This window comes from Meleagris gallopavo, chromosome 5 (genome assembly GCF_000146605.3).
Source record: "Meleagris gallopavo isolate NT-WF06-2002-E0010 breed Aviagen turkey brand Nicholas breeding stock chromosome 5, Turkey_5.1, whole genome shotgun sequence".
In the NCBI taxonomy this organism is placed as follows: Eukaryota; Metazoa; Chordata; class Aves; order Galliformes; family Phasianidae; genus Meleagris; species Meleagris gallopavo.
In genome coordinates this window covers 16744083-16766278 of record NC_015015.2, presented here as the reverse complement: position 1 = coordinate 16766278, position 22196 = coordinate 16744083, and the positions used below count along the sequence as shown (strand labels likewise).

Genomic DNA, 22196 nt, shown 5'->3' with positions numbered 1-22196 from the left:
CAACAGCGTTATTCTTTTGGTATCCGGATTCTTCCTACTGTCACCAGATGGCAGCCTCGACATATGCCAGCGAAACAGCTTTGTGATGTGAAAGCAAGGTTGGCCTTTGTGAACGTTTGCTTTCCGAGGTGATTCTTTTGCTATATGCTCTCCTGTGAATTTCTCCATCTCAGTGGTCCGCAGTCATCTCTAGCACAACCTCAGGTCGGCTTCCTTTGGCTGCAGTGTTTTAAATTGACAGGTCTACCACTTCATAGCTGAAAGCACTGATGTCTGAGTCAACAACAGGCATGATTCAGTGTGTTTCTTTGGTCCAAGTAAAGGCCAAGAACAGAGAATTCACTACATAAAATCCTGGAATACTTGGGAATACGAATCTTCTGTGTGCACATGCATTTGAGTAAACAAAGATTTGGCATGCAAAAATCCAGAAGTAGCATCATCCCGAATTCCCTTTATTGGGTCATCTTTTCTTCTGTTGCCAGGCACAAGACGAGGAAAGGCAAGACTTTGGAACTCGATGATACTTTGGGTCCCTTTCAACCTAAGCCATTCTATGATTCTAAGCCATGGTGCATTACACTTCCCATTGAGATGTACACAAGCTACAAAACACTGGGAAATCAGAGTTCGTTGATTCAAAGCTAAACAGTGACAGCACAGTGTAACAATTGGCGCAATGCATTCAGAAAATGTGGGATTTAACTCTGCCAGTGTACTATATCATATCTGGTAAATAAATGATAAACAAATAAATAAAGGTTGGAGAAAATAAATGAAGAGGCCCAGGGTTGTCTTCTAAGCAGTAGGTACAAAGATGATCAAGCACAGTGAGCAGAACTGAGGTTGCACTGTGGCTGTAACAGGTCTACTTTTCATTTTAGGAAAAAGAGCAGCCAGCCCAGGGGCAGAGGAAGCGTAGCAGGGGGTAGGAACTGAGAGCTGTGCTAATGTGCCTACACTGTAGAATGGCACCATCATCACTCGTAAATGGTAGTCACACATGCAAGGATTGCAGGACAGCACTCTTAACTATCTCCTTCTGTGCAAGTTTTTCCCTAGTTTTACACAAACATGCTAATATATTCAAAACAATATAGTGTTAAGCATTTACTTAATGGCTTACATTTCAAAAGAGAGGTATCCAGCAGCTTTCTTGTAATCAGTGAAAAACTTTAAAAATTCATTTCTTTAAAAATTCATTAGTTCAATATCCATGGGTTAAGAGATCTTGTTCCGACCATTTAAAAAAAGAAAAAACAAACAACAAAGAAAACATTAGGTACTGCAGCAGTGCTCCCATGCTCTGCTGCCATACCACCGTCATATTACTCCCCAAAAGAGAATGAGATATGTTGAAAATGAAATTAGCCACTCAAACACTTGCAAACTTTCTAGAAGAAGTAAGAACCTCCAATTTTTCAAGCTAGTTACATAACACTGAGAAAAATCTATCCTCTTGTCAGGATATCAAACAAGATACCAAAATTCTGGGGTTTTTTGGCACCACAAACCACAGCACTTGATCCACCCTTCATTTACTGTTATCAAGTATTTAAGGGAAGAGATTTATGCCACTGCAATCCCCCTAACCCTTTCAATTATCAGAGAGAAGCACACAGCTTGTGGCACATAGCACAAGCACGTGAGTTGGGAAGGATTTGTAAAGCCCCAGCTAAGCAGTCACCTTTGTCAAAACACCACTGATTCACTAAGATCCAAGATGTGCCCACAGGATCTTCATTTTAAAACTTCTCATCCTGATGAACTCTACGTAGTCACGCACGTTTTTTCTAGTCCAAAAATATATGCACAAATCAGTTTCAAATATTTTAAATATACCAAATAAGCCCTTGCAGATCTTGAATCCTGGTTCTGGTGAATCAACCCAAATTAACATCTTCTGAGATAAAGATTATTCCTAGACACTTAGGGGTGTTGTATTTGAGATAGCTAATTGTAAGATCAGAAACCTGTAATGAGCTCCAGATACTCACCCAGATGGTACTCCACAAATACTGACTCAATTTTCATTCTCATTTCCTTCCCTTTTAATAAGATGTTCCTATAATTAAACTAGCCTAAGGCTTGATTCAGTGGGTAATAACTCATGCTGAGATTCATTGAGAGCCTAAAGCTAAATATACTTAGATATGAATAATATACAGTTATTTTCCCCCTACTGCTTTTACTGCTGTATGCTTTGACTTGTTCAAAACGCGTAAGAGAACACAGCACTTGTGAAGCCAACAACATTGCCTTCTAACAAAGGAAACCCTTTCCCCCCCAACCACCTCCACAAGCCTGTGGTCAGCCCAACATTACCCAGGCAAGATGGGCTTCACAGCAGAGGTAGTCCTTATTAGAACTTGCACAGACCCTGAAGGTACTGCCGCATCCAGAAAATAGACCAATCCTCTGAGCTTGTACATACTGAGCTAGCTTTAAGCACACAAATAGTACATTTCTGCATTTTAAGTCAAACACAAGCACACACATTTGCAAAGATGGGGCTCTAATTGGAGTTTTCAGCCAGCTGTCCACAATTTATGAAGAGGGCTCATTAGTTGGCATGGAAACCAGCTTTATACATAAGCCACCCAAAGAGTATGCAGAACTCTTGCTGCTGAAATCTTAAGAACATAAAATGGTTTCTGGCGACTTTTTACCCATTTTCTCAGTCCCCAGTAACCAGGGCTCAGATTTCATATAAGACAAACTAGTAATATCTCTAAATGAAGAAACTTTAAGGACATCACAATTCCTCTGACTTAGAGTTACTGTTCCCTTCTTCCTCAAAGTATTCCTTAAAATCCCTTGGTTCCCTGTTTCTGCAAAGAGGTCTTATGGTCTGGAGTCTGTTTACAAAAAATTCAGGTAACCCTGAAACCTGGCTTATCACTCAGGCACAATGGCACGCAGACAAACAGCAGGCCAGACATTGATCATAACAACCAAACTGCAATTTCTGTGCAATCAAAAATCTCACAAGAAAAATCTAGCTGATACGTCAGGAGGCTATGAGTGGAGATACAAATATGGATGTTGTTCAGTAGTTTTTATTGCTGAGGACTTCGTATTCTTAAATCCTTATGCAGTTGTTGATATGGTAATGTGTTTATTATCAGTTGATCATACATAGTTGAGGTCAACCCATGGCATTTATAAACAGCCTTTGTTTAGTCTTAGGTTTTATCTCAGAATAAAAGTGAACAATTGATAAACAAAATGAGAAAAAATGGTCACACAGAGGACAGACTTCTAAAAATCAAGCTGCTGGATGCTTTAATCTGGTTTGGATACCAGGGCTTCAGAAAGTTCCAAGTACTTTTAAAGCTTAAAGCAGAAGTGCACGTGTGCCTGTACACTGGGAAGCCACAGTGCCTGTCCGCTTGAGCCTGGGATTAAGCATGCAAATTGATCCCGACCCTCTGTCATCGGTACCCAGAGCTCAGCTACAACTGATCTTGCCACACACAGCAGTTGTGGGTTCATGCCACCTCTTCTAAAGATAGCAAGTATGGTCAAGGAGTCTTTGTTCTTGTTTCAGGCTCATTAGATGAGTGATGACAGGCTATAGTAGTGGTCCCTCATGGCCAGACAACAAGCTAGGCCCCCAACTGCTGCTGTCCACTACAACTGCAGTTGAATTTAGCCAGCTGTTGTAACAACCAGTGCAACACAAGAAACAGACCTCCTTGTGCTCAGTTTTAATGAGTTGCGTGCATTTTATACAAGTTTCCCTGAAAGATCCCACTCAACCATAAGGCTTTGTGCTGCTGCTGAAGCATATGGCTATATCACCTCGCTTCTTGTTGTTGGCCTCCCCCTAGGCAGAAACACCTTTCTTGTCTTTCGGCCTGCTGAGTCTGAACTAAACCAGCCATTCTCATTGAAGAAGAAGGAAGATAGCTCTCCTCACCCTGTTGTTTCTCTCTGAACCGACTGTTCAAGTTTATATTCTTCTTTATTTTAAGAAAGGTGGTGGGGTGAAATATAATCACTGGGGTTTTGTTTACACAGCCTGCTTTATACATAACAGAGTTTCAATATGTACATCCAGAGTTCATTTTTCAAAGAAAGCAGTGGATTATATGTTTTGTCCACTGCTATGAGTAAACTTCTTATTGGACTAATAGAGCCAGGCTCAGTGAGAATCTCAGAGAAAATAACTCTGGAAAATCCTGAGGAGTGACCATACTTGTAGAACAAAACCCTGTGTAATTCATGAAAGTTGGTTTTGATGCTCTCACTCTATGTGTATGAGATCCTTCAAGTCTTTGCACAAGGATGCATGATAGAGTTTTGCAATGTTCCTCTGAAAATAAAGATATTAGATTTTTGGGCCAATGCAATTTAGGAGATGAAGGATTAGTTGAAGTTAATCCAACAGAAAAAGGTTGTTGTGAAGAATTAAAAGTATTTATTTTCATTGACCTTTTGAAGAAAATTAAGAGTCCATGTATTCTTTTTTTTTAAGAAAGTTGTTCTCAGCCCCAGTAGTCTGGTTAAAACTGTTTTCTTTGAACGTCTTTCTTGCAATCAGATTTAATGGACGTAACCTGAAGATTTAAAAGCTCCATTCTCTCTCTCTTGTTTTAAATCACTGCTTTGCACTAACCCCAATACTTTGATACTCTTTTCACAGCCAACTTCACAGTAGAGTTGTAAAGTATATCGACACACATAAATGATTGGGTTGTAGTATAAATTCTTCAAGAGAAAGAAAACCCTGTAGTCTTTGTTATTTGTCAACATGTCAATAAAATGATAAATGCTGCATCTCTTTAATTTGCCTATGGTAGGCAAAAATATGTACTTACCACTCAGCACACAGTCCTACTTTCCAAAATCATTCTAGCAGTTAAAGCTAGAAAAAGACTCCTTAGCCAATTTCTTCTCATAATGTGGGAACTATTTTATTTCTGTTTTCTATTACAGATGTTTTGATTCATTGCTCTAAAGATTTTCTAGTGAAACATCACTCACTATTTGATGCAGATGAAAGCAAGGCAGACAGCCAGGCACAGGGTACAGTTTGGGAATATGATGAGGCCTTTGTGGTTCTCTAAGTGACATTTTAATATAAATTGCCATAATAAAAATGCTGTATTGAGATGTTGCAACTGTTTTCTTGTTTCAGCTATTTGCTTTCAGCTCTCATCTAGACAGGGATCTTCCTCATTTTAGAGATATCTGTAATGATGCACCAAGTGCCAGGAATCACTGAACAAAGTATATTGATTTAACTGAAAAAAGAAGAGACTACTTAGAAAGAACTCCATCACAAATGTATGAGGCAGTGACAGATTTGTTGTCTTAATTGCTCTGAGTTAATAAATTCTGAGTAATGTGACACTTTGTAACATTACTAATTGTTAGTAATTTTTTCTTAGTTGTGATAGTACTTTCATCTTCCAATAGAAAGCTATTCAGTGATTATTTCAAGCCTTGATTTCATTTTAATGGCCTTCTCAGCCACGCTGCTTTCTCATAAAGAAGACCTGATAAGTTGGTTGTCATTGTTTAGCACAAATATTAAAACATGCCACTTTGTCACATGCTAGGGAATTCTGATTCTAGTGAAGTTACAGCAGCTTTTCTATTTACCTCAAGAGCTCAAAATTTACTTCACTTGCTTTGACCTTCTTTGCATTCCTCATATCTTGATGCAGACGCAACAAGATATTTCAGCTTGGGTCTGAATTTCATACTGAGTTCAAAAAAGGAATTGAATTCAACTTTAATCCTAGGTCTAATGCTAGCAGAAATCAATATTTTTTATGAACAATTCATTGCTATGATATCAAGCAGGTTAAAACACACAGCTTCTAGCACGTCAGTAGATATTTGCACTTGAGTATCAGAAAACTCTCCATGCTTCTGACTCTAACTTGAGATCTGAAAAAATTAATAGTATTCACCCTTTTCTATAAAAAATTTGTCATGCATGACAATTTCTCCTACATCTACTTCATTCAACGTGCAAAAAGATCATCAGCTTTAAAACCAGCTCTGTAGGACAGTTTTCACTGAGGCTTTATTTAACTGCACAATTATACAAAGTCTGATACATAATCCTCATGCATTTTTATGGTGCTTGTCATTACAACAGTTATGTGCAACACAGACATGAATATGTATATACAACATCTTTATGAGCAAATAAATCATGTTATATTAACATTTTACGCCTTAATGCTGAGACGGGGAGGTCAATACCAATAATATTCACTGACTGAAAGTATCAGCTTGAAGCCCTTCAGATCTTTTTGTAGAGAATAAGTCCTATGTAGCACATATTTTCAAGTGAAATGCCAGTTATCTTATTTAGTCCTGTATGTGCTTTGTTTTTCCACTGAACTCAATAATACAAATCCAGCACCAGATAGTGAGAAATGTAAGTTTTAGCACTACACGAGAAAAATAAGATGAAAATAACTAGCCAGTCTTACCTAGGGAGATCAGGGCAGTGCCAGGTATGGAACGGCCAGTTTCACCAAGGGGCATTATGCCCAGAGACCTATGGTCTAAAGAGAAAATATAGACAGTGGTAGAAGGAAAGCATATTTTCCTTTTTTATTTTTTTTTTAGTGGAGATTAAAACAAAATCATAGGCAAATATGGGAATTTTTCAAAAGCACATACTATATATCATTTAGCTATGATCACTCAGGTGGTCTATGTGAAATGTAGGTACAGCGTTCAGTGATTAAACTGGCCTAAGTATAAGATGTAGGCACAAGCTTGCTTTGCTGAACAGCTGAAATGGAGAAGCTATCACTTCATACAAAGGCCAAACTACTTTTTGGAAGTGATTCCAAAAAAACTGTGTTACAAGAGACAGGCAAAGACCTTGCAAAAATATTGTTTGATTTGCACTTACACTGAATTGTACTGCCTATGAGCTACAGCTGATAGAGGTGACAGTAGGAATGTTTTTGGCTTCTTCTGTCAGATGTAGAAGAGAGAACTCAGACCCAAAGTCCAGTTTCTAAGATCATTCTTCCCTTAAAAGTAAAAAGCTGGTATTAATATGTGACTACAATCTAGAGTAATTATCAAAGTGATAAGATGCAATCATGAGCATAACAGTTATTCAGAAAGGAATAATTTCAAATTATTTATCACCTTTATTCACTAAAAACTTCATTCTGAAGCAGCAGGAGAAGAAGCAAACACTGTGTCTGGCATCGTTACTCTTTTCCCTCGATTATCCTGGTGTGCTGAATTAAACCCCCAAAACTAACAAGAAACTGTTTCCCAGAAAACAGTCTCAGACTAGCAAGTTTTTTCAGCATTATTTGCATTACTGTTTATCTCATGTGAGCTGATGAAAGTCCCAAGGATTTACCTCTGACAAAAAGAGGGGGACAAACACACATGAGTGCCCAGCAGTTCAGCTCAGCTGTGGTGAGGCTGCCAAAGGAGATAATTCTGCCAAGCGAAATGGCTTGCAGGCTGTGCACTTCTGTGTCAAAATGACATTAGTATATTTTGACATAAGTGCTGTCTTTTATCAGGGATAAGCTTCAAAGCCACAGAGATGGGAAATCAGAGTTTGACAGAAAAAATACAGGTTGACAGAAAAACATGAAGAGAATTTGTTAAACCCAGTGCTCCAGGAGCCTATGATACATTCAAGGACCAAACTTAGAGCAAGAGATGTTTTACTGTTGCATGACCATGATGGTTTTGGCATAGTAAGTTAATAAACTTTATCTGCAGAGAAATGTAAAAAGCCTTGTCTAGTGACTAGAGCTGCCTACCCACTGCCACAGGAAGAGGAAAAAGTATCTTCATTTGCCAAAATTATCACAGAGGTTTCATAGCTCTTTGGCTAGTGACACAGAATTTCCATTAAATTCCATAGGCCAAAAGCTTTGCTGAATGGGGTTAAAAGTTTCTGACTTCACATCAACAAAACTTCCTGCTGGAATGATTGTTATGTCCAACAAGGTAGGTCGTTTCCCTCCTGTGTATTTTTCCTCCTCTTATCTCTAGTGACTCCAAAAGCACATAGGATTCACAGAAGCTAAAACTAAAACAACAACCTACATCCGGTCAATCAGGTCATCTCTGATCTTTCGGTCAGTCCCCTTTGACAGCCACACAGTCAATAAAATTGCCTGGGGATGATGCCAGTAAGTTGAATTCCCTTTTCCCTTTCCCTTGAAGCTCAGCAGAAGACAGAAAGAACATTTTCATCTTCTTAGCCAGATTTCAGCACTCGAAGAAGGACTGTACTTCCAATTATAAGTGGCATTGCTTCTTGTGACAGCTGTCTGTTAGCATGATTGATGTCTGCCCGTCTCTGTTTGAGTCCAGAAGCTTCTGCAGCGGACACAGGAAGATCAAAGACTTCTATCTAAATCCCTTACCTCAAAATATTTACTCACTGTCATCTGGAGAGATAGGGAGAAGTCATGGCCTCAGCATCTGACAACTCACTTGTGACACCTTCTAATGGGTCCCATTTGCCATTAATGTCACCAAAGATATAAATTGGACATCACAAAGAATACATTACAGCATTTCCAGAAAGGGGTAACTAGATCTATTTCAGTCTGGATAAGGCAGAAGACATACAGTTGGGAAAGAGGAATCACTAGTAAAATGATACAGAACACAAGCCCTGGAAATAAATAGTCGTGAAGACTTTTTTGATTCAGCTAGGATTTCCAGTCTTTAAGCCTAGATATATCTGCATAGATCTGATGCTCAGGTTATTGCTTAAGGCAATATAGTACAAAATGATAAAGTCATTTTAGCCATTTAAGGCTGAAGAAAACATTCTGTCATCTTGTTTGGCAATCTAATCATACATGTGCAATACCATTTCTCATCTAAGCCACCTATTGCTCATGGAAAGGATATCAACCTGCCTGTTGCTCCCAGTACATTTTGTAGGGCTTTGATTTCTGTACTCTGGCCAAAGTGTGGTATTGTTCAGGTCCTTTGTCTTGCCATTAATGTTCTTGTGTTATGGTTTTCCCTGTTGGGTCAATGAGATTAGATTTCATTAGCACAGCAAACTGAAAAAAATACAAGTTATTAGATAATCATTAAAGCACATCTGTTGCTTTTTTCAGAGTGCCAAAGTCTGAATTCCACTGAACTAGTGACATGGCACTTGACCAGCGCTTAGTTCAGCTATGGTCAATGAGCTGCAAAAGGATTAAAATATTAGCAAATAGTTGATTCAGCCTAATCCCTGGCAGTTTTGTTTAGACTGCAAAGAAAGGTGCCTAGAGCAAAAGTGAATGAAACAATTGCAGTAAGAAAATGCTAACATTTTTGAGTCTGTTCCACTGATTGTGCTATACTGGTACTTGACATGGGTGTTGTGCCAAGGTATCAGCTCCTCGGGCACTCTAAATACACTTTCATGCATATCCACGCTGAATCGGTTCAAAAGTCCCTGAGAACTTCTCAGCCTGAAAGTCTGGCTGCTAGACAATGGGATCAGGTGTTCCTCCACCATCCACACACCCAAAATGAACAGCAATCTGAGCTAAGAATGAATATAAAGTCTCAAATGCCAGCTTCTTTTTTCTTTTCAAAAATTCTTCTGAAATATCCTGTGGCAAATATGTCAGATCATGTTTTTTTCCTTTTTTTTTTTTTATTTAAAAAGAAGTTGTATGTGTTAAGTATATGTCTTCGAAAAATATTGGAAATCACGTTTTTGCAGACAAAAACTAGAATATTCAAAGAAGCCTTCATGGAAGGAAAGTGACTAGTTTCCATCAGATACCACTTACAATTTAAAGTCTTCTCATATAAGCTCTGTACATGTGTAATCAGACAGCTGCCTCTGACTAGTTCTACATAATTATATAAGATCTTACAAAAGAATAAAAGAAATAATGGTTGTTCATTAAAAAAATCACATACTAGGCAATAGACATAAAAGGTGATTTACTTTCCTTAAACAAAAGTCAGTATTACTGAAATAGCTGCTGCTTAGGTCTGATTGTAATCAGCTAATTCAAGACTAGAGATATTTGTGATTTAGTGTAGGACTCATGATTTGCTTAATAAAGACTTAGGCTAGTTGAGTTGTACACAAGGGTGAAAAGAATATTCTGTGATCGTTTTCACATGCATGCCCACACATGTACTCTCACACTCAAAGCTGGGCTCATCAGCTGTTTTTAGCAGTTTTTTTCCAAGTTGAAACAACATTTCCTCTTCTAGCTGTAGAGATGTGTTCATGATAGTTGGTATTCCTCAAAGAAATACCTGCAAGACCAAAACATACTAACTTCCTTTGGAAGCCTCATTACTTGGATTGATTTAACTGCTACTATGCAGAGTTTGGATTTTTTATGTTAAAAAAATATATATATATATACATATATATATCTTCATTTATTTTGCTAGCTATTAATTGCTGCATTTCAGGTAAATCTGCAGAAATTGAAATTCTGTTGCACTGAACTTGATACTGATTTTACAAAACATAAAGCACATATATCATGTGTGTGCATGGGCACACAAATGTGAGTGTGAAGGGGCTATGAGGCTTCCCAAGTTTATCTAAATCCATGGAGGCATATTTACAAATGGTCAATAATTAATTTTTAAACAAATTTAATCATCTCTGTTGTCCTTCTCTTCATGACTATTTTCAACAGCGCTGCAACATTCCCTCGTATTATATCTCTTCACTCATTAATCCCAATAAATTGTTGCTCACACAGTTTCTCTGTATTGTACTCCCAGAATTCGCCCTCTCACATATTACTCACCTGGGTTATCAGTAATAAACAAGATATTTATGATAAGCTATCGAATCTGTGACAGGTGGTGAAAGGCAAATGCAAGATAAATCCTACAATCTGAAGTTTATAATTGATGAATTATTCTCGATAATTCTGTTTATAATAAATTTACTTTCTTTCTATTCCTGATTTATCTGATGTAATTTCTGTTTCAGTGAGCAGGTGATTAGCAATATGACTGCTCCTCTTTAACAAGGAAAAGAGGCATGCCTTAGAGAGCATAGAGACTGGGTAATTCATGTACCAGCTACAGCAATTAAGGAATAACAATCATGTAACTCTGAACTCCTTACCTACACAAAGGTCATCTCTTTCGTTCACTTTTCCTATAGTAGTTTTCCAACCCTGGAAACAAGATATTTTCAGACTTGCAACTTCTGCTGCACGTCACCAAATTTGTACTCTATAGGCTGTTGCCTTGTGCTCAAAAATAGTCACTGTTTATATGTGATTGGTTTAATATTTCCGGTTTAATTAACGGTTGGACCTGAAGAACAGCCCATGTTCTTCATCTTATAACTTGGCTATAGAAGTCAGTATGTGATATCTAAAGAGTCTGTATTGACAAATTACACTTGTTAACAGCAGCTACAAGACCCCTTGGGATGTTTTCTGGGTTCCAGAGCAATTAAGGAATTCTAAATAATTTGCTGTGAGGGTTCTTCTGGAAACAAACAGAACTTTTCCCTGCCTTTTGAAAAGAAGATGGGCATAATCATAAACACGGGATTAGGACATATATCCTGGATGCATGAAGCCTAGCTTTTGCTTTTGTATGCTTTTAGGAGGGGCTCAAACCCACATCTCTGACTTCCATGTATGGTACCCTAGCTACCAAGACTAAAAGATGAAACTGCAACATCATTCAAGAAAGAATTCAAAATTCACAGGGTGAGATCTTACATCTTCTGATGTCAAACAATGATTCAGGAACTCACCTAGAGTGTGAGAAATTTGGATTTTGGTGTAGGCTCTACCACATATTTTACACGGGGCCTGGTTAATGTAAAGTAGGCAAAGGAAGAGACAGGTTTCAAGGCTCTATGGCTCTGCTTTTTGTTTTTAGCAGAATATAACCATGTTAGCAAAAAATAGAGAGCACATAGACAAAATTACAGCTGTTAGGGCAGCCCTCCGAAAAAAAATAAAAGAAGAAGAAAAAAAAAGAAATGAAAAATATATATATACTCCAGGTTTTCTGTTCGCTTAGTTTTCCTTCTGTCCAAAATAGTCACTGTGCTACAGTGAGAATGGTTTTCCAAAGGCCTTCACAACTGATCTCAGACTCTTTACAAATATTTAATATAACTGTGAAATGCAAACCTTGAGTTAGGCAGCCAATGACCTGATGAATGGTAGTTACAGCTATAAAATGGGGTTGGGGCCAAAGAGTGACGTGATCAGGCAACTCTGTCCAGCAGGATGGTGCCCTATGGAGTGTTGGCTTCCCAAAGCAGGTTGGAGAAATCTAAGCCTGTTTTCACTTGTGACTGGAGCCCATTTGTTTTTTTTTTCTTCCCATGCATCTCTTTGTTCCTAGATTCTCATATATCAAGAAGGCAAAATTCCAACAGTGCCTACTGGTTTTGTATCATATCTGCAGATCCTGGCATTTCTTACAAGAGATGTTAACAGAATGCATTCTTAGATTTGAATGATCTTAATTTTAAGTTTTTAATTCAGGATTGTTTTCCAATTTTAGAAGCAGTAATATTAAGTAGTCTAGAGATGGCACAGGTCCAGTTCACAACTTTCATACGGATTTATGGCAGATAATCAGTTTTAAAAGCAAGCAAAAATTAGCAGACTATGAGTTTTTGACAACAAGTAATTCACTCCACCCATATTATTAACTGGACATCTTGTGTATACATTAAAACTAATTTTAATCAAACAGTTCTGCGCTGTAAAGTTCAACAAACTATTTGTCCTCCTTGTTCTCCAACGCCGCCCTGAGCTGCTTTTAGCACATAAATCATTTCCGTTTTCCTGAAAATGCCCAGTTCCTGTGACTCATAACACCATCTACTGGACAATTATGACCAAAATGTGACTAAAAATGCTCTTAATCGGTGCACTGGCCCACGTACGCCGATAATGTATTCATACACGCACCTGCTTTGGTCACAATCTAACATGAATTCCTCCAGTGATGTTATGAATGGGTATTTTTTATAGCCAGTGAACAAATACCTGTCAGAATCTAGAACATATTTTGCTCTTGCCATTTAGACCTGGGGAATATTTACAGCACAAAGATAGAAAATAATAAAATAATGATTCATTTCTGGTATTTATAAAAAGTAGCAGCCTGATGCTCCTTCAGCTAAGTCCTGTGTTTTAGTATGATTTTATTCCTATCTGCTAAAATCACGGCTTCTCCTTACTTCAGTCACTGGGAAATATTTAGGAGAAAAGTATGGCTTGTTCTAGTCTTTGGAAAATACCACCATGTTTCTAACACTAAAAAAGGCAACCAAATAATTTGTTCTTTACTTTTCAGAAACACTTTAAGGTGTTTGGCAAAATGCTGCTGGATGAAGATGGATACCTACTGAGTGCAATCATAGCTCAGCATACTCTTCATTTCTTTTGCACTGTATGTGTTGTATGCTCTGAGATCACATGGGAACACGTGGGGATTGCTCTGGCATTGATTAGGAATATAGCCCCTGAACTTCCTCCAGCAAGTAGATAGATGTTTTTCAGTCAGATGAGACTGTATGTATAAAGAGACATTAGGGGGACTTACAGACTTATTTCCCTGTCTTGAAAAGTTACTTTGATAATCTGAGCACTCTAACAGAAAATGATGAGGTGCCGTTTTAGATGCTAATAGATTTCAACACACCTAATGTGATAATGTCATCACCTTTTTCTTAATATACACAATTTTATTGTTCTTGAGTCTCAGTAGGTCTTTCACAGACCATGTGTTGAACCATTAGAGCTCAATGATTTACAGTGGTAAGTGCAACCTGTTGCTTTTAATGTCCTACGATATTAAAAATCACACTTTAGAAAAGCTCACTGCAGTAAAATAAGTGCCGTGTATTCTGGGACATTGAACTGCTCTTTTATTTTCCCGCTATCTACAGTTAAAAAATTAGATAGAATTACGTATTTCATTCTGTATGTAAAATAACAGTAAAAGAGAATAAATTATTTGATCTTCATTTTCAGAAAGAAATTCTCATTTTGGACAATTCATTTGTCTGAATCTAAGATATCGTGAAGATTATTTTGACTGATATATGAGCTCTGAAATCTCTTCAGTAGTAGTGGAGTGAGGATTAGTCCAATAAAAATGGTAGACCACTCTTTTAAAACATGTGCTATTATAAAAGGAAGAGGTATTTGTTTCAGTCATATGATAAAACCAAAGTCTGCATACTCAAGACACGAATCTGAATTGAAATAAGGTTACTCACTGTTTGGCCAGAAGTTACCTGTATTTTTTTCTTAGTGTAAAAGATTGTCCTCTTTCCTCTTGGCAGTGCTCAGAATACTGTAGGCCTAACATTTATGGCAAAGAGTTATGTTTATTGCTTAGGATGAATAACATACTTTAGATAAAGACATGCAAATCTTTTAATTCTAATACCTTTGGCTAAGGACCAGGAATTAATTATGTTAACTTCAAGGATAATTAACAATTAAAAACAAAACAAAACAAAAAACCCCATAATCCAAACTTTGGAAAATTCCACAGAACATATCCATCTTTTCAACCCTCTTTCCCCCCCCCAATAAATACTGTTGACAAATCTCAAGAAATCCAGGTTTTCCTGTATGGGTACTTGAAAGGAGTTTTTAATAACAAAAACTGTAGAATTCTTTTCTTATCTCTAAACTAATCAAGTAGAACAAATTAATGGAGAAACATCTGAGTACGTATTACTCACTGGAAGATACTGTACCAGACAGTTCATGGCTCCTAAAATACTTATCAAGCTTTTATTGTGTTATTGCCACTAACTGAACTGGTAAATAGATCACATGATTTAAGAAAAAATCCCATGGAGTAAACCAGAAAATGCTGGATAATGTTAGAAGTATGTGTACCCTAGTCTTGTTCCATTTAGGTCAAAGACAAAAGATCCTGCTGATTTCAACAGCCTTACTTAGGCCTTAGAAGTATTTAGCTAAAGTCACTGTACCTGATAAAGCTTCAGGTTTATTTCTAGTCATACTGTGATATCAGCAATTGGAGCAAGGCACTGCTGTGTTTTGGTACTCTTGATATCATTTCCATCAGTACATACCTGCCTGAACAGACTGCATAACTTCAGAGAGTCTGTTTTCAGAAAATACACCTTGTTTCTTGAAAATGACTTTCCCAAGGGGTGATACTTTGTGCTGTACAGTCATCCTGAGCTGCAGTTTCAGCTTTATGGCATTTCAGCAGTGAGATAACCAGCATAAGCATTGATCATGTCCTGCTTCAGTACTTCAAATACATAGATTACGGATGGGTGTAAAATAGGATAATACAATCAGGATTTAGAAGCAAATATGTTCACTTAGAGTCAACATACTATGGCTACTAATCATGTCTTGTTGACAGAACTGGACACTTCTGTTTTTCTTAACAGCAGAACTAATAAGCTCATCAAAGAAGTCGAGCTAGGGGAGGAAAAAGGCACCAACTCCCATCCTAAAAAGCCTTATGCTAACACTTTTGACTGTATGTTAAGAATCGATTTTCTCTCGTTATATTATATTTTACTTACCACAAGATGGCACTGTTTTTTATTTCTTTATTCTCAGCTGGAACAGTCCACAGTCCTCTCGTGTTTCACCGTGGTCTCTAAAGAGAAAATGAACAAATAGCAATTGTATTTAGCACACATTTATTTCATATATCCGTTTATTTGGACCCCCTGCTCTCTTTATAATAGAGTGGAAAAATCTGGGGGTAGTGGCTTGCAATATTTATTGCTTGCAGATATTATTCCCTCTTCAGATTGTAAGATGCTTCACAGCCCACCAGAACAATTTGAATTTTTAGATTTAGCTTATGTTGGGTCCACTAAATCAAAGAGCTGGCTCACGTGTGAGACCAATCCAAACATTCTCCTAAAAACATGGTAAATATTTGGACGGACAGGATTTGAGTTTTCAATTCATAGTGAAATAAGGTAAGATGCACAAAAAATTCTATACAGCATTTCATACAGTTCTACTATAGCAGTGTCTCCTTCATTGTCTATCTGGAAATAGTTTGTATTAAATAAATCTATAAATATAATGTTATTGAGTAGATGTTGCTAAACATTCCCATAATAGACTAGTGGTGCCTACAAGGACAGGGGGATTTACAGATATCCATATTTGTGTAAATAACTTTCGTTAGCTGAAATAGGAGATTATAAAAAAATGATTTCTATCTTAGTTTACATTCAAAATGTTACCAGTCATTCTATTTATATGACTTTATCATGATACTGTTATGGATGGGAGATTTTGTTGTCCCAAAGCATGATTTCTGCAGAATTCAGGCTCTAAGAAAGCTTACCAAACAACTGTTTTTTGAAAAAGTTGATTTGTGCTTCTGTTGAGAATCTGTACTAGTGAGTTGCTGAAAGTAGTAAAGACCCCTCCTTCTACAGTATCCCCAGAATGTATCCAGTGTTTGTTTTCTCTCTTGTGAAAGAACATCTGTTGTGAGTGGTATGAGCTATCTTCTGGGTCTGACCCACCTCTAGTTACTCTTTTAATAACCCAAGTCAGTATGCACAGTAAGTAGGACATGCATGGGTCTCCTTTCCACATAATGGATAGGCAGCAGTAACCTTGCATCTGCTCTTGTGTTAGTCTGTCACTCACAATCAGGGGTTACTTGATGCCTAAAATAATTCCTCCCTTGACAACTAATTCATCTGGGAAGAAAAAAGACTCCATCCAGATGGTGGGAATCTCACAGGCTTCTATTTTTTTTTAATGGCAAGGCTCTACTTTTTAATAGACACTCTAGAAGTTATATAACGTTTTTGGTGCTGTCATGTGCTATTATCAGCTTTTAAATATGTATTAGGCATTCAGAAAATAAATCCTTCCCTGACCTGGCAGAATGCTTCTCCAAAAATCTGTGCTGCTACAGCATTCTACAAAAGTTTAATACCAAATATTGTATATTTTTCTTGATGTACAAATATGAGACAGAGAAGGGTGGTACGGTGGGGGAAGGAACAGGACAAATGTTTTTCACCTGATGCAATGTCAGTTTGCTGAGAATTTTGGTGAGTGTCACCATCTGCACACTCTTGCTAGTTCATAAGCAAAAAAGTAGTGGCTTTAGTCCGACACAGAGCAGTTGTCTCTGTGATAAAGCCTACCACTATTGGAAATGAAGAAGGATTGCAATATGTAGCTGAGGAAATGAAGATATAATATTCGTGAAAAGATGCCTAATTTCCTTACCTTCAGAAATCAGTCTTCAAGAAACATCTGTTATGTCTGTTGGGAAACCTACACAGTTTTACCCCACAGGGGGGGTTGTCAGTGTAATTGATTTTCTATTGTTCTCTTGTAAAAGTAGAGGACATCAGCCAGCACGACAGTTGTAATATTATTTTTCATAAATTGAGGTTTCTCTCCTTGGGGTGGACCAGACTCTCATAAGAAACTCAACTCTTGTGACTTTTGAAAAATGAGTTTCTTGACTGTGTGTTTGGAAAAAAATTAAAGGCTTGGAGGTCAAAATACAAACAAAAAGGTATCTATATTTGCCATTGAAAAGTATTTGGGGAAAAAAATATTTGCTGCATTAGAACCAGAAGTGATCACACAATACCCACTGTGGACAAGAGATGGACCAGCAGCCATCCTTGCAGCCATCCTTGAGACTTCACCAAGCTCCCGGAACTCACATGGCTTTTTGGTGGTGTCTCAGGGAAAATGTATAAAAGAAAGGGCAAAAGCACTGCAAAAGGCAGGCATAGGAGGGGAAAAAAAAGGAAGAAGCAATGGGGTGAAGGCTGAGGTCAGAGAAAGAGGAGGGTAATGAGGTGCTCCAAGGCAGAGCATGAACCTGCATTGAAGAGGCCCATGGTGGAGCAAGAGAACAGTGTGAGGAGGAAGGAGAGGCAGAAAGGAACTGTTGTGGACCCATCGCACCTCACATTCATTGAAAGAGGAATTAGGAATGAAGTGGGAAAGGATGTGGGGGGATATGTGTCTTCAATTTTTGATTTTGTTTCTCAAGAAAGCCAAAGCTCTTTCAATTGGCAAAAAATTAATTTTCTCCAAGTGACAAGTTGATAAGTAATTGCTTGACAGTAACTAGTAAGTAATTTCCCTGTTCTTTATCTCTGCCACAAGCTTTTTCATCCTATTTCTGTCCCTGCTTGCCCCCATGAGAAAGGGGAGTGAGAGAGCAGCTGAATGGGAGGCCCGCCACTGGGTCATCTCTCCACATGTAGATACAAAATGGAGCCTCTTGCTCTGAAGAACCTCCCTGAAAACAAAAATAATGGGGAGGACAAAAAACAAAGATGTGTAATTTTAGGGGGAAAAAAATGAAGTTAGGACACAGAAGCATTGTATATTATGAAGAGTTACATGAGGCATCTGCTAGGGAGAAGAGACCCAGCTCAACACCTTGACATTCAAGGATGGCACTGTAGGCTACCGCCTACCTTTCTTCTCATATCAGGGCTGAAGTATTTAATAAAAATGCTGTTTTCTTGCATTTTGACCAGTTAGCTAGCACTTCATACTCTAAGCTGTCTCAAGCAACAGGCATTGAATTTGCCCTGAAAAAATGCTGTGGTATTTCCATCTGTCAGTAACAGATTAAAAAAAGATTGTGTGGATTCTTTATAAACAACCCTAAACCTTCACCTACGCTATTTATGTCTAAACTAAAGAAGATCTAGTGATTGATAGCTGGACTCCTAAGCCAACAACTTACCAAAAGACGGACAAAATAAATTTGATGAAATCTGTGCGTCACTGAAGGGACCATGAACAAGACTGAATTCTCAGTCTTCACTGTCTTTTCTTAAACCCTGCTAAAACGCCACATCATTACAGTTTCAAATTATTACATCAATATAATAGTTTGAAATCTATTTTCTAGTGACTCATGAACTTTGAGAATGAGTATTTCTTTCGCATGAATGTTACCGAATCTGTATTAAACACTAATTTATTTGGTTTTAGGGCTTATTTTTCTGCTTCAAATGCTATCCTTAGATTTTGTGGCCAACAGGCATTGGAATAGCAAGTAACATTTATCTATGATTAACAGAAATCTGCTAGTGAGGATATTATTTCTTTAAAAGAAGAAAAAATAATAATATTATATCTTAATAAATCAGTCTAGAAAACATTATTTCATCTTTTTTTTTTTTCCTCTCCAAAATATAATGAAGTTCAAACAGATGCTGTATGGAAATTAAGAACAAATGCATATATTTCTGATTAATAGGACTTGTAAGTGAAGTAAGGTTAATTGGTCAGACATTAAATTGAAAGTAAAATTCTACAGCAGCAAAGGAAAGGTGAAAAGCTTGAATAGAGTGATTTTCCCTTTTTACAGAAATTATGCTGTCACATGCTTGGTGGTACCAAAGCGAACAATTGCATGGAGTGCCTTCCATTACAAAGAATATTTTGAAACTGAAATGAAATATGATTTGAATTGACCCTTTGTGTTGCTATCATCTAAGTGCCCAGACAGTTTGTTTAAATGAAGCATCTAAACAGAAATACCTTGGAAATATGCATCCGTGGGCAAAGCTAGGACTGCAATAAGGCAACACCAGTGCAGCTGATCTTATTTTATGACTTCGGAAATGTAATTTACCAACTTAAATAAAAATATTTTTAACTTAATTAGTTGAACAATTACAAGACTAATATCCTTCATATTGAAACACTGTTCAGTTTGAGTAGATTTTCCACAAATCAAATGAAGAAGCTGAAACAAGGAGCAGAGAAGAGGTTTCTTTCTATTTTTTCCAACTTCCTTTCATTAGTTTAGGGGTTTCTGTGATTTTCACACATTTTTGGTCTTCACAAGCACTTTTCCCTTCCTTGTCATACTTCAATATTTTCCAGCTTGGAAAACAGTATAGGAGGGGGGAAAAAAAGAGAAAAAAAGAGAAATAAGATTTTAAAAATAATTTTAAAGGAAGTAATTAAAAGTACTATCTAAAATATCTCCCTATAATTTTGAAAATAAAAACTAACTTGAATATTGTGCTTAACTGATAACTTTGTTTCAAATTGCATTTAATCATAATTTAAGATGTGCAGGCAACTTTTCGAGGAAAAATCACATTTTTCCTTTACTTCTAATTTAGGAAAATTTTGAATTTGCAAATCCTAGTGGATTTTTTTTACATGAAATTGAGTTCCTCAATAAATCTCGTTTAATGTGAATTTCCTTTCCTGCTCTAATCACCATGGCAAAAAGTTTAATTATTTTTTCCCAGGGATGAAGTTCAGATAAATTAATGATTATCACTGGTAATTTAACATTACTTTTTTTTTTTCTTATCTCTTTTTTATTCTGAGTTCCAAACGTGAGTATCAACACTGATATTTACATTTATATAGATGGGAAAATGGAAATTAATATTTCTGGGAAATCATCTGTGCTCTGCAGAGCAAGAACAGCCCTGGGTACAAAGCCCCATTGGTAGCGATCAAAAAGCCAACTAATTTAGTTTAATACATAAAAATCTTGCTCTTTTATCTAAGAAATCTACCAGTGCTCTATCTTGGTAAAACCATATCCTGCTTTTTCTGTATTTCAGATAACTTAGTTTTGGTAAAATAATATTTCGTATATTTAGGTTAGATCCAAATTCTCTTCTAAATGCAGCTTGAAAGATCTGAGTAATGCATGAGTAATACATACAAGGCAAGGCAAACTCTGAAATAAATATGAAGAGACACAAGGAAACTTTCTGGTAAGCCAAAAGTAGAAGCAGGCTTTGTCACTTGCAGAAGAAACAATCTTTTTAAATGGAAAAATGATGAAAAACAAATACCAAACAAGATCAGAGCCAGTCCTGTAAATCAACGTATCTTGCTTGTTGATTTAAAACCTGATTAAAATCGACCATTTCCATCAGTACTCCATTTCCATCCTACTTAATTGTACTATCAATTATGTTACCCTGCCTTCTTCTGAAGGAGAGTGAAGGGTATTCGTAAACGCTGTCTTATTTTAGATGTATTCTTGTTTCTACAATAATTTTGAAGATTTCTAATCTCTATTACAAAAGTCTTAAAAAAGTATTAAAAAGTAATATTTGAATCCAATGTCTGTTTCCACAAGTCCTTTTCTTTTATACTGACATTAATAATTAGGTGATTTCTCTTTATACTTTCTGTAAATGTCTTTTACACTGTAACAAGAGAAGAAATAAGGAACGTATGGGGAAAGATAAGGTCAGTGCATCAGATTCTTTCACGTAAGGGTTTTCCAAGCAGGATCAAACTAGCTATTACGGCTTGATTTATTTTTTATTTTGGCAATAACTCTGTAAGTGAGCCTTTGTGTTAAAATGCCTGTATGGAGCTGCCCCTACACACCATTTGTTGCATCAAAGACTTTCAGTTTACAGCTATCTCGTAGCACCTGGATGCTACAAGGTTTGCAGTTCTCACATTTTCTGAAAGTCAATGAACTATAAAATAATTAGCAAAGAATCAGGTCGTTTAACTTGAATCAATTTATGACGCTGTGTTTTCTCAGTGCTGGCTCCATCACATACGTCAGCACTACGCGGGCAGTCCCATTTGTACCACCTTAAAATTGAATTGATCATACATTAGTTAACAGTTATTCACACATTGCCCTGTGGAATAATTTCACAAAAAGCTGTATAACTGAGGAGATGAAAAGGAGTTGGATTTCACTGCTAGTTTAATACGTGCAGCTGTTTCACTCTGACATCCCTTTGCTAAATGTTCAGGAAACTCCATGCCCTAACACATCATTAAAAGGCAAAAAAGAATGCTTAATTCTCCTGAGCATCTCAAATCTAGATAAGAGTGATAGCCTAAAATATATCATCTGCATTAAGTCCCATGTAACTGCCACTTAAAAAGAAAACTTCCATAAACTACTTCCGAAGGATATGAATTCTAAGAAAACTGGACTAGAGGTTTAGTTGAACAATAATATTATAATATGGGGCTAAGACTAGAAGAGTCTGAAGCCAGAAGTTCAGTTGGCAGCAGTAGAGCCATGCTTGCAAAGCTTGTACTGTATCATCAAAGCACAGACTTTGTTATCCTTGGAGATTCTGCTTAGCCTTTGCATGCTGCCAAGCGCTAGGTGTGCAACTAAATCACTGTCTCTTGGATTACAAACTATCAGAAAATATGCTCTAAAAAATATGTTAGTGATTTTGAAGTTTCTGTATTAAAAGAAAAGAGAAAAAAAAA

General features: G+C 37.0%; 1 long non-coding RNA gene across 1 annotated transcript in view; it reads right to left on the bottom strand.

Annotated features, from left to right (window-relative positions):
- Positions 1 to 15531: 15531 nt before the first annotated feature.
- LOC104911066 overlaps positions 15532 to 22196 on the bottom strand; it is a 40107-nt gene continuing 33442 nt past the window's right edge. The window contains exon 6 of the long non-coding RNA XR_004159871.1: positions 15532 to 15597. This is a non-coding gene — a long non-coding RNA (uncharacterized LOC104911066). The remainder of the gene's footprint in view (positions 15598 to 22196) is intronic.